This window comes from Rana temporaria, chromosome 3 (genome assembly GCF_905171775.1).
Source record: "Rana temporaria chromosome 3, aRanTem1.1, whole genome shotgun sequence".
NCBI classification, from domain to species: Eukaryota; Metazoa; Chordata; class Amphibia; order Anura; family Ranidae; genus Rana; species Rana temporaria.
In genome coordinates this window covers 294,204,835-294,216,933 of record NC_053491.1, presented here as the reverse complement: position 1 = coordinate 294,216,933, position 12,099 = coordinate 294,204,835, and positions in this window count along the sequence as shown.

The following is a 12,099-nucleotide window of genomic DNA, read 5'->3' as shown; positions in this document are numbered from 1 at the left end:
GGAGAGAGAGGAGAGGGGGCAGATGAGAGGTGGCAGGGGGGAGTGAGGAGAGGGGGAGAAGGGGAGAAGGGGGAGGATGAGAGGGGGAGAGGGGAGAGGTGGAGGAGAGGAGTGGGAAAGGGACCCTTACATTCAGGCAATGTGCTTGGTACAATCATGACATCACACATGTCAGGAGTCTGAGGACAGATCAGTCTTTACACATTATACAGTAATACAATGTACTTCAAGTTTAGTCACTCACTGGGGCTCTGCTCTGCTGACTGCATCCGATGACTCTGTCCAGCACAAACCCTGCCTCGATGCCTCCAGCTGTCACCAATCACCAGGCACTGACTTCTCCATTTGGCTATACTAGCATGTCTGCATGTGAGCAATGCTGCCACTGGGGACAGAATACCCGGAGGGAGAGCTGGCCTCTACAAATGACGGTCACAGGGAGGCGGGCTCATGACTAGACTCGGTATACGAGTCACAACTCTCAGTCCCTGAATCATGTATGGGCAGCGCTGGCAGTACTGGAAGAGACCAGAGACACAGTCAGGTCACTGATCTAATCATAGAGTCGCTTTTGTTCCGTCGGAAGACTCAGGACATATCCTCCAGCGCGGCGCTGCGCCTCCAATGATACTACGGTTGCCTGCCTGAGTACATGTAACATACTGCAGAGGCGCCGGGCAGCATCCCCTGCATTATACAGAACGGCACCCGTGACCCAACACTTACATAACACGGAGACAGGGAGTAGGGAAACCAGCGGCCGGGTGCTCTTGGCGGTAGTGCGCTCCCAGGCGGCTGCCTAATTCGCCTAGTGGTAGCGCCGGCCCTGACTCCAATACTGACTTCCCCTCTCTGAATCAACCAGTTATGGACACAAAGCCAAAGGATTAAGAACAAAGTCCCAAAGTGTGGCGATGACAATCTCAGGTGCCAGTTGTATCCTTAACACAGTGATCAGTGCAAGCAGGAGACCTCCACCAACGGGTAATACTGACTCTTACCACAGCTCAGAAAAATAACAGCATGAATCACATCCACATCAAGGGCCAGAAATAATGGCTTATTGTCATATGGTATTGACTGTTGTGCACAGCATGAAGTTTAACCTCTGTTCATCTCCGAATCGCTTTCTCTGAGTATCCAAGATTCTTCCATGCCATAGTAATTTTAATTGTTAGTTGTGGCGCTGATAGAACGACCTCCATTTGTCTATTTCCATGTATATACGAATAAGGGTTGGATATTGAGCATTTTTATACATAATGGTAATTGGGCATTATTAAGCCCCTCATGACAAATGAGGCATTTTTAGTGTTAATTTTAAACGCAATATTTTAATTATTTATTTCACTCAGTTTTTTCTATTATTGCAGTATTGTTACATATTCTGTATTGTTATTTATCTTATTTGGAATAGGAGGAATACTATTACTGTATTTTTATATTATTATGCTGGTATATGAGTGCGAGGGACCTGGGGTGGATCCAGCCAGCCGCATTCTTCCCAGATATACCTTTTGTTTGTTTCATGCCATGTTAACTTTAGGGACTAATTTGTCCCACTATTCGGTGACATTGCACTGATCACTGTGTTAAGGATACAACTGGCACCTGAGATTGTCATCGCCACACTTTGGGACTTTGTTCTTAATCCTTTGGCTCTGTTTTTCCACTATATTTCACTATGGTTAAATCATGATGTATCATTATTATTATTTTCTCTGATATTATAGTAATTTTAACCATTAATTTATTGTTCAACTGACACTCACCGGTGTTTGTTTATATCACAATATTTGTAGCGCGACTCCTTTTTCTTCTATATATGCTTGATGTTGTATGACATCCTTGAGACGCAGCTGATGTATGCACTTTAGTTTTTTAGTTTTTTTTGGGGTATGCGCAATAATCTTTTTCTTTGTTAGTTATGGACACAACCCTTAGGCCCCGTACACACGACCAAACATGTATGCTGAAACTGGTCCGCGGGCCAGTTTCAGCATACATGTTCGGTCGTGTGTGGGCGCGAGCGGGCCGAATTCCAGCAAACATTTGCCCGCCGGGCCTTTTCCCAGCGGGCAAATATTCCTGGACGTGTTTTAAAACCGTCCGCTGGAATCCTGCCCGCTCGGACATGTACGGTCGTCAGTACAGACCTACCGTACATGTCCAGGCGCCCGCCGTCCCTCGCATGCGTCGAATGACTTCGACGCATGCGTGGAAGCATTTTAAAGGCGGGCCGCCCACGTCGCTGCGTCATTGTCACAGCGACACCGCGTCATCGACGCGGCGACACCGCGGACACGCCCCGCGTATTGTTTACGCGCGGACTTCTGTACGATGGTGTGTACAACCATCGTACAGAAGCCCTCTGGCAGACATGTATGGTGAAAACGGTCCGACGGACCGCTTTCACCATACATGTTTGTTCGTGTGTACCCGGCCTTAAAGACATGCTGGTTTTCCTACTTTCTACTATGCATGCTGATATAATGACTATTACACAGCAATTCAAATCAGAGGTGTCTGCAGTCACTAAATGAGTGTCTCATATTAAATCCAAAAAGGGGGAATTCACAGCTACTTTTAATGAAATGGTTGATGCTCACAATGATAGAGATGACAAATTACTGCAAATTAAAACCAAATTAGCTGGTTTAGAAAATAGATCTAGATGAAATAACATTAAAATCCGAGGGATCCCCGAATCTGTCAAACCCCCAGAATTGAAGGATTATTTCCTCAACCTATTGAAAGCAGCGCTCTGTGAGGCTCCGCTGGAGGAGCTTATCATTGACCGCATACACTGACTACCAAGGCCCAAAAACATTCCCTCTCATCTACCCAAGGACACAATAGTTCGGATTCACTTCTACCATATAAAAGATCAATTCATGATATCCGTAAGACACCGAGATAACTTGCCTCCAGACTTGCAGGAACTGTCCTTTTTCGCTGATCTATCAGCATTTACCATGCAACAACGCAGGTAATTGGCTACTATCACCAAACCGTTGAACAACCATCATATCACCTACCGATGGCTATACCCTGCCAAATTGTTGGTCACGAAAGATGGCACATCATACGTGATAGCCAGTGTCAAGGAGGGCCTCCGACTCATGAGAGACTGGCAAATAATACCCCCGAACACATCTGTGGAGGACCAACCACATTCACCTCCATCAACTCAGGCCAGCTCATATGTTGAAACAGGCTGAATAATACCTTCTAGGTAGGCACAGTACATCATTCACTGAAGGCCCAGGAGAATGCCACAAACTTTGTTTTCTATTACCCACCAAGTTATAGCGGTTAACCTTCCGTACAGATTCTTAACGGAATTGATTGTCTTATTAATCTGGTTTGTTTCATGTTTTTTACCCTTTTTTTTTTCCTTAAAGGGGTTGTAAAGGTAAACGTTTTTTTTACCTTAATGCATGCGCGCTCGCAAAAGCTTTCCACCATGCTCGCTCGCATGAAGGTAGAAAGCTTTTGTGAGGAGGAGCCGAGACAGCTGCTGAGGGATCCCAGAAGACAGGATTCGGGGCCACTCTGTGCAAAACGAGCTGCACAGTGGAGGTAAGTATAACATGTTTGTTATTTTAAAAAAAAAATCTGCCTTTAGTGTTCCTTTAATTGTTGTTCTCTAGCAGGACTTAATCTGAATGTACTTCCAGTGTTGCAAAGGGACAACTTTTCCCAGTTCCACACCCTTGATTGCCACCACGACAACAACATTTGACTCATAATCAGGTAACTGAAGGACACAATAGCAAACATTGTTTGCAGTCCCCAGTCCCCCATACCCTTTTTATGGCCAGTAACTTGCATATAAGCCTTCAAAATGGGCACTTTTTATTTTTCAAGTTCGGGTCCTATAGACTTTAATAGGGCTTGTGGTTTGGGTCCAAACATTTGCGTCGTTCGAGAGTTCTGGCCCGAACCGAAAGAGCTTTTGACTTTGATAAACAGGCTTTTTTCATCAGTAGAAATTATGTTGTAGAAAATAATAAATGTGTAAAAGAGTTCCACATTCTGGATGGTTAAGGAAATGTCTCACACACAGAAAGCTTAATGTAGAAAAAACAAGGTTATACGGCGATGTTTCCCAACGCCGCCACCAGATTTGAACTTGCTTTTGATTATTATTATTAGGCAGGAAGCAGACAGTGAGGCCGCGTACGCACGGTCGGACAAAACCAATGAGAATGGACAGTTTCATCGGTCCAAACCGACCGTGTGTATAGCCCATCGGTCTGTTTTCCTTCGGTCCAAAATTGTAAAACATGCTTTAAAATCGAACCGATGGACCGCTGCCCGATCGGTCCAAACCGATGGTTAGTACAGAAAGCATCGGTTCAAAACCCGCGCATGCTCATAATCAAGTCGACGCATGCTTGGAAGCATTAAACTTTGTTTTATTCAGCACGTCGTGTGTTTGATGTCACCGTGTTCTGACCCGATTGGTTTTTGGAACGATGGTGTGTACGCACATCAGACCATCAGGCCACTTCAGCAGTGAACCGATGGAAATGGCCCGTCGGACCATTCTCATCGGTTTGGAACGACCGTGTGTATGCGGCCTGAAGATGTACTCAGTACATGCTTAACCACTTCCCGACCTCCTCATGTACATATACGTCAGCAGAATGGCACGGACAGGCACATGTACGTACCTGTACGTCCTCTGCTAGACGTGGGTGGGGGGTCCGATCGGGACTCCCCCCGGTACATGCGGAGGTCGGGTCCGCTCGGGGAGCGATCCGGGACGACGGCGCGGCTATTTGTTTTTAGCCGCGCCGTCGCGATCGCTCCCCGGAGCTGAAGAACGGGGAGAGCCGCGTGTACACGCGGCTTCCGCGTGCTTCACTATGTCGGCGCATCGATCGCGTCATTCCTTTTATAGGGAAGACACAATCGATGACGTCATTCCTACAGCCACACCCCCCTACACTAGTAAACACACACAAAGTAAACCCTAACTCCTACAGCGCCCCCTGTGGTTAACTCCCAAACTGCAACTGTCATTTTCACAATAAAGAATGCAATTTAAATGCATTTTTTGCTGTGAAAATGACAATTGTCCCAAAAATGTGTCAAAATTGTCCGAAGTGTCCGCCATAATGTCGCAGTCACGAAAGAAATCGCTGATCGCCGCCATTAGTAGTAAAAAAAAAAAAACTATACCCTATTTTGTAAACGCTATAAATTTTGCGCAAACCAACCGATAAACGAATATTGCGATTTTTTTTTACCAAAAATAGGTAGAAGAATACGTATCGGCCTAAACTGAGGAAAAAAAAAAATTTTATATATGTTTTTGGGGGATATTTATTACAGCAAAAAGTAAAAAATATTGCATTTTTTTCAAAATTGTCGCTCTATTTTTGTTTATAGCCCAAAAAATAAAAACCGCAGAGGTGATCAAATACCACCAAAAGAAAGCTCTATTTGTGGGAAAAAAGGACGCCAATTTTGTTTGGGAGCCACGTCGCACGACCGCACAATTGTCTGTTAAAGCGACGCAGTCCCGAACTGTAAAAACCCCTTGGGTCTTTAGGCAGCAATATGGTCCGGGGCTTAAGTGGTTAAAAACCACATGACCATCTCAGGTATTTTCTGGATTCTGGCTGCAGTATTTGTAATGAGGTAAACCAAGTGAACTTCTGACGTTCTTTTTTTTTTTTTTTTGTATTCTTATTTATTTATGCTATAGTTTATAAACAAAATGGATGAGTAAATTAGTAAATAGGTAAATTATAGTAATCTATTGTAAGACAGTTGGATTCAGTGTGTAACAAGTCAGGGGCCAAGATCCGGCTATGTGGCTTGGCGTGTCCTGAAGATAGTTTCATCAACCGTCTAAACAATCTAATATATTGTAAGCTAAGTCTACATATGACAGATCTTCATTAATTTTGCATCGTGTTTTGGTAAAAGAATCAAATAGAGATATAGAATATTATATCTCAGTGGGGGGACATCTCCAGAGGGAATCGGGTAGTAATCGAATAATGGTTTATTTGAGTTAGGGAGTGGTATGCATTGGATTTTTCAAGTTAGCACTAGTGAGTGGTCAAAGCCTTGTGGTAAGTGATGGTTTATCCATGGGAGCCATAGGGGTTCAAATTTAGGAAGTTTGTCCAAGTAGATCGCTTCTGTTTTAGCATAGATCGTTGCCTGTGTAACTCTACGTTTGACCGATACAATACATAATGTAGATGTTTTTCATGCTATAGCGATAGATTGTTTTGCTGCCGTTGTTACATATAACAAAACTTTGAATTTGTGTTTTGTGATGTTTTGTGGTTTGCTATTCAAGAGAGCTACTGTTGGGTCTGGTAATAAGGTGGTGTTGAACATGTTGGAGAGTAGATTGAATACACTTTTCCAGAAGGTGATAACTATAAAACAGGTCCACTAAATATGTAAATGTGTGCCTGTGTCTTCGCATCCTCTAAAACAATGAGCAGGGTATTGTGGGAGAAATTTAGATAATCTTGCCGGAACTAGGTACCACATTATAAGCTGGTCAGATAGCGCTGTCTGAACGGACTTCCACTGCACTAGGTTGTTCCTTACATGCTTTTGCACTCCCCTGCTGCAAATATTATGTGGGTGATTGAAGCTTGATTGATTGAGGATAGATACTAATGCCGCGTACACACATCGTTTTTTGTCTTCTAAAAAATGACCCCAAAAAAATTCGAACATGCTTCAATTTTTTATGTCGTTTTTCAAAATGTAATTTTTTGTGTCATAAAAAATGATCGTGTGTGGGCTAAAACGATGTTTTAAACAACGTTTTAAACCCGCGCATGCTCAGAAGCAAGTTATGAGACAGGAGCTTGAATGGAACAGAGTGCCGTAGTACGTGTTGTACGTAACCGCGCTTTGCTAGAGCATTTTCAGAAAACAATGTTTTTTTATGATGAAGTTAGAAAAACTTTGTTTTTTTTCATGATGAAAAACGTTGTTTTATTTCATCACAAAAAACGACCGTGTGTACGCGGCATAAGGATTTGATCTTGCTTTTTATGGGCTCATTCGACCTGGTTCACCACACATGTGAACGATCGTTTGGGAGGATATCGTCGAATGGTTTCCAGGGATTGAGGAGTAACTTCATGCTTTATGGTCACTTGCTGGCCAGAGCCATCAGGTGAGCGCAATTTGTTGTCACTTTGGGTGAAAAGTCACAAAATGTTATCTGTAACACAAATTTTATTTTTCACATAGTGTTTGGAGCAGAATCATTCAAAAAGATTTCTGGAGGTGTTTTGAACTTTTTATGACATATTTGTTTTGAGTAATTATAAACTATATATACAATTTTTTAAAACATTTGTGCACATGTATAAAGTGAAGCAATTCGCTAATACACGTTTAAACAAGGTTATAAACGTATACATATTATTTGCATAGATCACTCTTTGCACTTTCAATGATTGTATTGGGAGCACCCTTTATCACATCACCACCTTGTAAGTACTTTATAATTAGTTTCTAGAGCGGCAATATTCGGTGTTGCTGAATTAGTTGCTTGCCAGATTAGTGATTAGTGAATTAGTGAATTAGTGAAATTAGTGAGATTAGTGAAAGGCTCATACACACGGTCAGACATCCAACAAAATTTTCCTTGGATTTTTGTCCTAATTGATTTGTCCGGCCACACCCATAGCATACACACAGTCAGACTTTTCTGCAAACTTTTCTAAAACTTTCCTAACATCACATGTTTTTTTTGCTCTTTTCTGCTCTTTACCGCCACCCTTTGGTTAACTTCTGCTATTGTTGGTTGATTTTAACATTGGTTCTGAGCATGCGTATTTGCACTTTGTCCAAAAGTTGGTTGGCTTGCTGTACACACGGTCAGACAAGGCACCATCAGACTTTTGTTGCCAAAAAGTTGGTCCGTTTGCAGACCCAACTTTTTGTTGGATGAAACCCGAAAAAGTTGGTCCGATGGAGCGTACACACGGTCAGACAAATTAGAAAAGTTGCAGATTTTTAAGTTGGTTGACAAAAAGTGTGACCGTGTGTATGGGGCTTTAGTCTCCTGGTTGAAGGTTCAAGTCAGATTCCCATTTTGATGTATATGATGGAGAGTTTGAGGTGGTATGCGATAGTAGTTGTTTGTATAGATCTGAGATCAGACCACGTCTATGTGGATCTGAATTGCAAGTTTGCTCAAATGTAGTATAGTCAGCATTAGTTATATTTGGAGGATTGTTTAGCTGTATGAAGTTCTTTATTTGTAAATATCTAAAAGTTTCTTTGCTTGGTAGGTTATGTATTTCCCTGAGTTTGGAGAAGGGTATTATAAACTTGGATTCAGTAAGCTGATGTATACGTATTAATCCTACTTAAAGTGAAGGTTCCATCAAAAAAAAATTTGCTTTAAACTGTAGCTTACGACTAAAAAAGAAAAAAATATTTTTTTTACTCATCTGGAAATGCCTGTTGCTATGCGGTCCCACGAAATCTGCCTTTGAAACCACCTAGGATTCTGACATCATCTCCCTCTAATGCTCCTGGGAAATGTGTGTCATCATTTCCCAGGATGCAGTGCGCTGTCCAATTATCACTCCCTATCCAAGACTTCCAGGAAGTAAGTGATTGTAGGCTTCAAAATGCCCACAAGCAAAATGACAACGGTGTAGATATAGTTTTATAAACTATCTTTTTTGAATATCTATGCGGATCGGCGGCGGATTGTAAAATAGTAAGTGACCGGATGTATATTATAAAAACGCAGGATGAAAGGACATACATTTAAAAAATGCGTTATGCAGGGATTGGAGTCCAAATCGAAATTTGAGTCTGTCCCAAATGGCTAAGCTATGTTTGGTGACTGGATTTGAGATTGTACAGCGATGAGCAGTGGTAGGCCATAAAATATTTGCCAAGGAGAGAGGGTCACAATCGACCGATTCAATCGAAACCCAAAGGGGTATCTGTTTGGTAGCGTGATACTTAGGGAGTTGAGCCAATTGGGCAGCATAATAGTATTTACTAAAATTAGGCACACAGGGCCAGATTCACATACATTTGCGGCGGCGTAACGTATGTCATTTACGTTACACCGCCACAAGTTTTCAGCGCAAGTGCTTGATTCACAAAGTACTTGCCTGTAAACTTGCGGTGGCGTAGCGTAAAGCCGCCTGGCGCAAGCCCGCCTAATTCAAATGGGGCGTGTATCATTTAAATTAGGCGCGTTCCTGCGCCGAACGTACTGCGCATGCTCCGTTTTGAAATTTCCCGCCGTGCTTTGCACGAAATGACGTCGCACCGACGTAATTTTTTGAACGGCGACGTGCGTTACGTCCTTTCCTATTCCCAGACGTCTTACGCAAAAAAAAAAAAATTAAAATCCGACGCGGGAACGACGGCCATACTTTAACATGGCCTGTCTATTTTTACACCACCTAAATAGCAGTCGCAACTTTACGATGGGAAAAGCTGACTAGGGACGACGTAAGAGAATGCGACGATCGCGCGTACCTTCGTGGATCGCCGTAAACAGCTAATTAGCATACCCGACACGGAAAATGACGCGAACTCCACCCAGCGGGCACCGAAGTATTGCATCCTAAGATCCGAAGGCGTACAAAGCCGTACGCCTGTCAGATCTTAGCCAAATGCCGTTGTATCTTTGTTTGAGAATTCAAAATAAAGATACGACGCGGCAAATTTTAAAGTACGCCGGAGTATCAGCAGATACTCCGGCGTACTTTTTCTGTGAATCTGGCCCACTCAATCCACCTCGGGTTTGAGGTGTGTATTGGGTAGATTGTGGTAAGCAGGGTTTAAGTTTACCCCATATAAATTGGGCGACTTTACGTTGGAGAATACAGAGAAAATATGTTGGAACTTGAATTGGGAGAGTTCTAAAAAGATATAAGAATTTAGGTAAAATTGACATCTTAATGACAGTTATTCTGCCCATCCATACCAATGGTAATGAAGACCAGTTCTTCATTAATGTGGTGTGTTGAGTCAGTAAAGGTGGATAGTTTGCTTTATATAAATTTGCTGGGTCTGCCGTGAATGAGATACCTAGGTATGTAATGTGTAATGTTGACCAGTTAAAGGGAAGAGAATCCTGTAGTTCTGTTTGAGATTCCGATGAAACTAAAATGTTTAAAGCTTTGTATTTTTGGGGATTTATTTTCAAACCTGAAATTTAACCAAATTTGTTGAGGGTGTCTATGAGATTTGGTACTGATGTTAGGGGAGAAGTGAGAAAGATCAAGACATCATCAGGGAACATGCATAACTTATTTTAATAATGCTTATTTTAATGCTGACATTTGTGCGGATCAATTGTGCTAGAGGTTCTATCGCCAGGGCGAAAAGTAGTGGGGACAGTGGACAACCCTGCCTGGTTCCTCTTTCTATATTTATGAAAGAAAGAAAGGGTTGGGACTTTAAATGAGATGCGTATTGATGCAAACAGTATGTATAAGTAAATAAATAAAGTAGTATAGCGTAATAACCAGGCTCAAACTTACCAACCAAATTTCAAGCCGAATTCAACTGTCTAACTTAGTATGTTAAAAGCAGAGGATTGGTTGCACACATTTGAAAATATATGGATAAGCCACAGGCCGCTTACAAGGCTCTCTGCATTCCTGTGGTCCTAACTATACTTTTCTAGTTTCCTCAGTAGAGGCATACAAGTGCTAATGAGTAGATGGGAAGCAGGTGACTAGGGGTGTGTGTCACCAGCCAGCCTCCATCTAAAATAGGTGTAGCAATAAAGAGCACTGGAAAAAACGCATAAGGGTAAATATATAAGCATCAAAATTGCATCTCCATCCCTATTGGTAAACATGGAACTGGGTTTGGGACTTTGAATGAGGCATGTGGATGACACATGCCTCCATCCCTGAAAATTGAAAGAAAGAAAGGGTTGGGACTTTAAATGAGATGCGTGTTGATGCAAACAGTATGTATAAGTAAATAAATAAAGTAGTATAGCGTAATAACCAGGCTCAAACTTACCAACCAAATTGCAAGCCGAATTCAAATGTCTAACTTAGTATGTTAAAAGCAGAGGATTGGTTGCACACATTTGAAAATATATGGATAAGCCACAGGCCGCTTACAAGGCTCTCTGCATTCCTGTGGTCCTAACTAAACTTTTCTAGTTTCCTCAGTAGAGGCATACAAGTGCTAATGAGTAGATGGAGAGCAGGTGACTAGGGGTGTGTGTCACCAGCCAGCCTCCATCTAAAATAGGTGTGGCAATAAAGAGCACTGGAAAAAACGCATAAGGGTAAATATATAAAGCATCAAAATTGCATCTCCATCCCTATTGGTAAACATGGAACTGGGTTTGGGACTTTGAATGAGGCATATGGATGACACATGCCTCCATCCCTGAAAATTGAAAGAAAGAAAGGGTTGGGACTTTAAATGAGATGCGTGTTGATGCAAACAGTATGTATAAGTAAATAAATAAAGTAGTATAGCGTAATAACCAGGCTCAAACTTACCAACCAAATGGCAAGCCGAATTCAACTGTCTAACTTAGTATGTTAAAAGCAGAGGATTGGTTGCACACATTTGCAAATATATGGATAAGCCACAGGCCGCTTACAAGGCTCTCTGCATTCCTATGGTCCTAACTAAACTTTTCTAGTTTCCACAGTAGAGGCATACAAGTGCTAATGAGTAGATGGAGAGCAGGTGACTAGGGGTGTGTGTCACCAGCCAGCCTCCATCTAAAATAGGTGTGGCAATAAAGAGCACTGGAAAAAACGCATAAGGGTAAATATATAAGCATCAAAATCGCATCTCCATCCCTATTGGTAAACATGGAACTGGATTTCTTTCTATATTTATGGGTTCAGAGCAAAATCCTGAGTAAGATACATATGCTTTTGTATTATTATATAATAAAACTATCCATTGTAGAAAATGTGTTCCAAAACCCCATCTGTGAAGGATGGATTTAAGGTAATGCCAAGATAAAGTATCAAATGCTTTCTGTATATCGATGGAAAGGAAGCAGGCAGGGATGTGGCGGGTGCGTGCCATGTGTGCAAGGAGGGTAGCTCGGCGAATATTATCTCCAGTTTGTCTAGATGG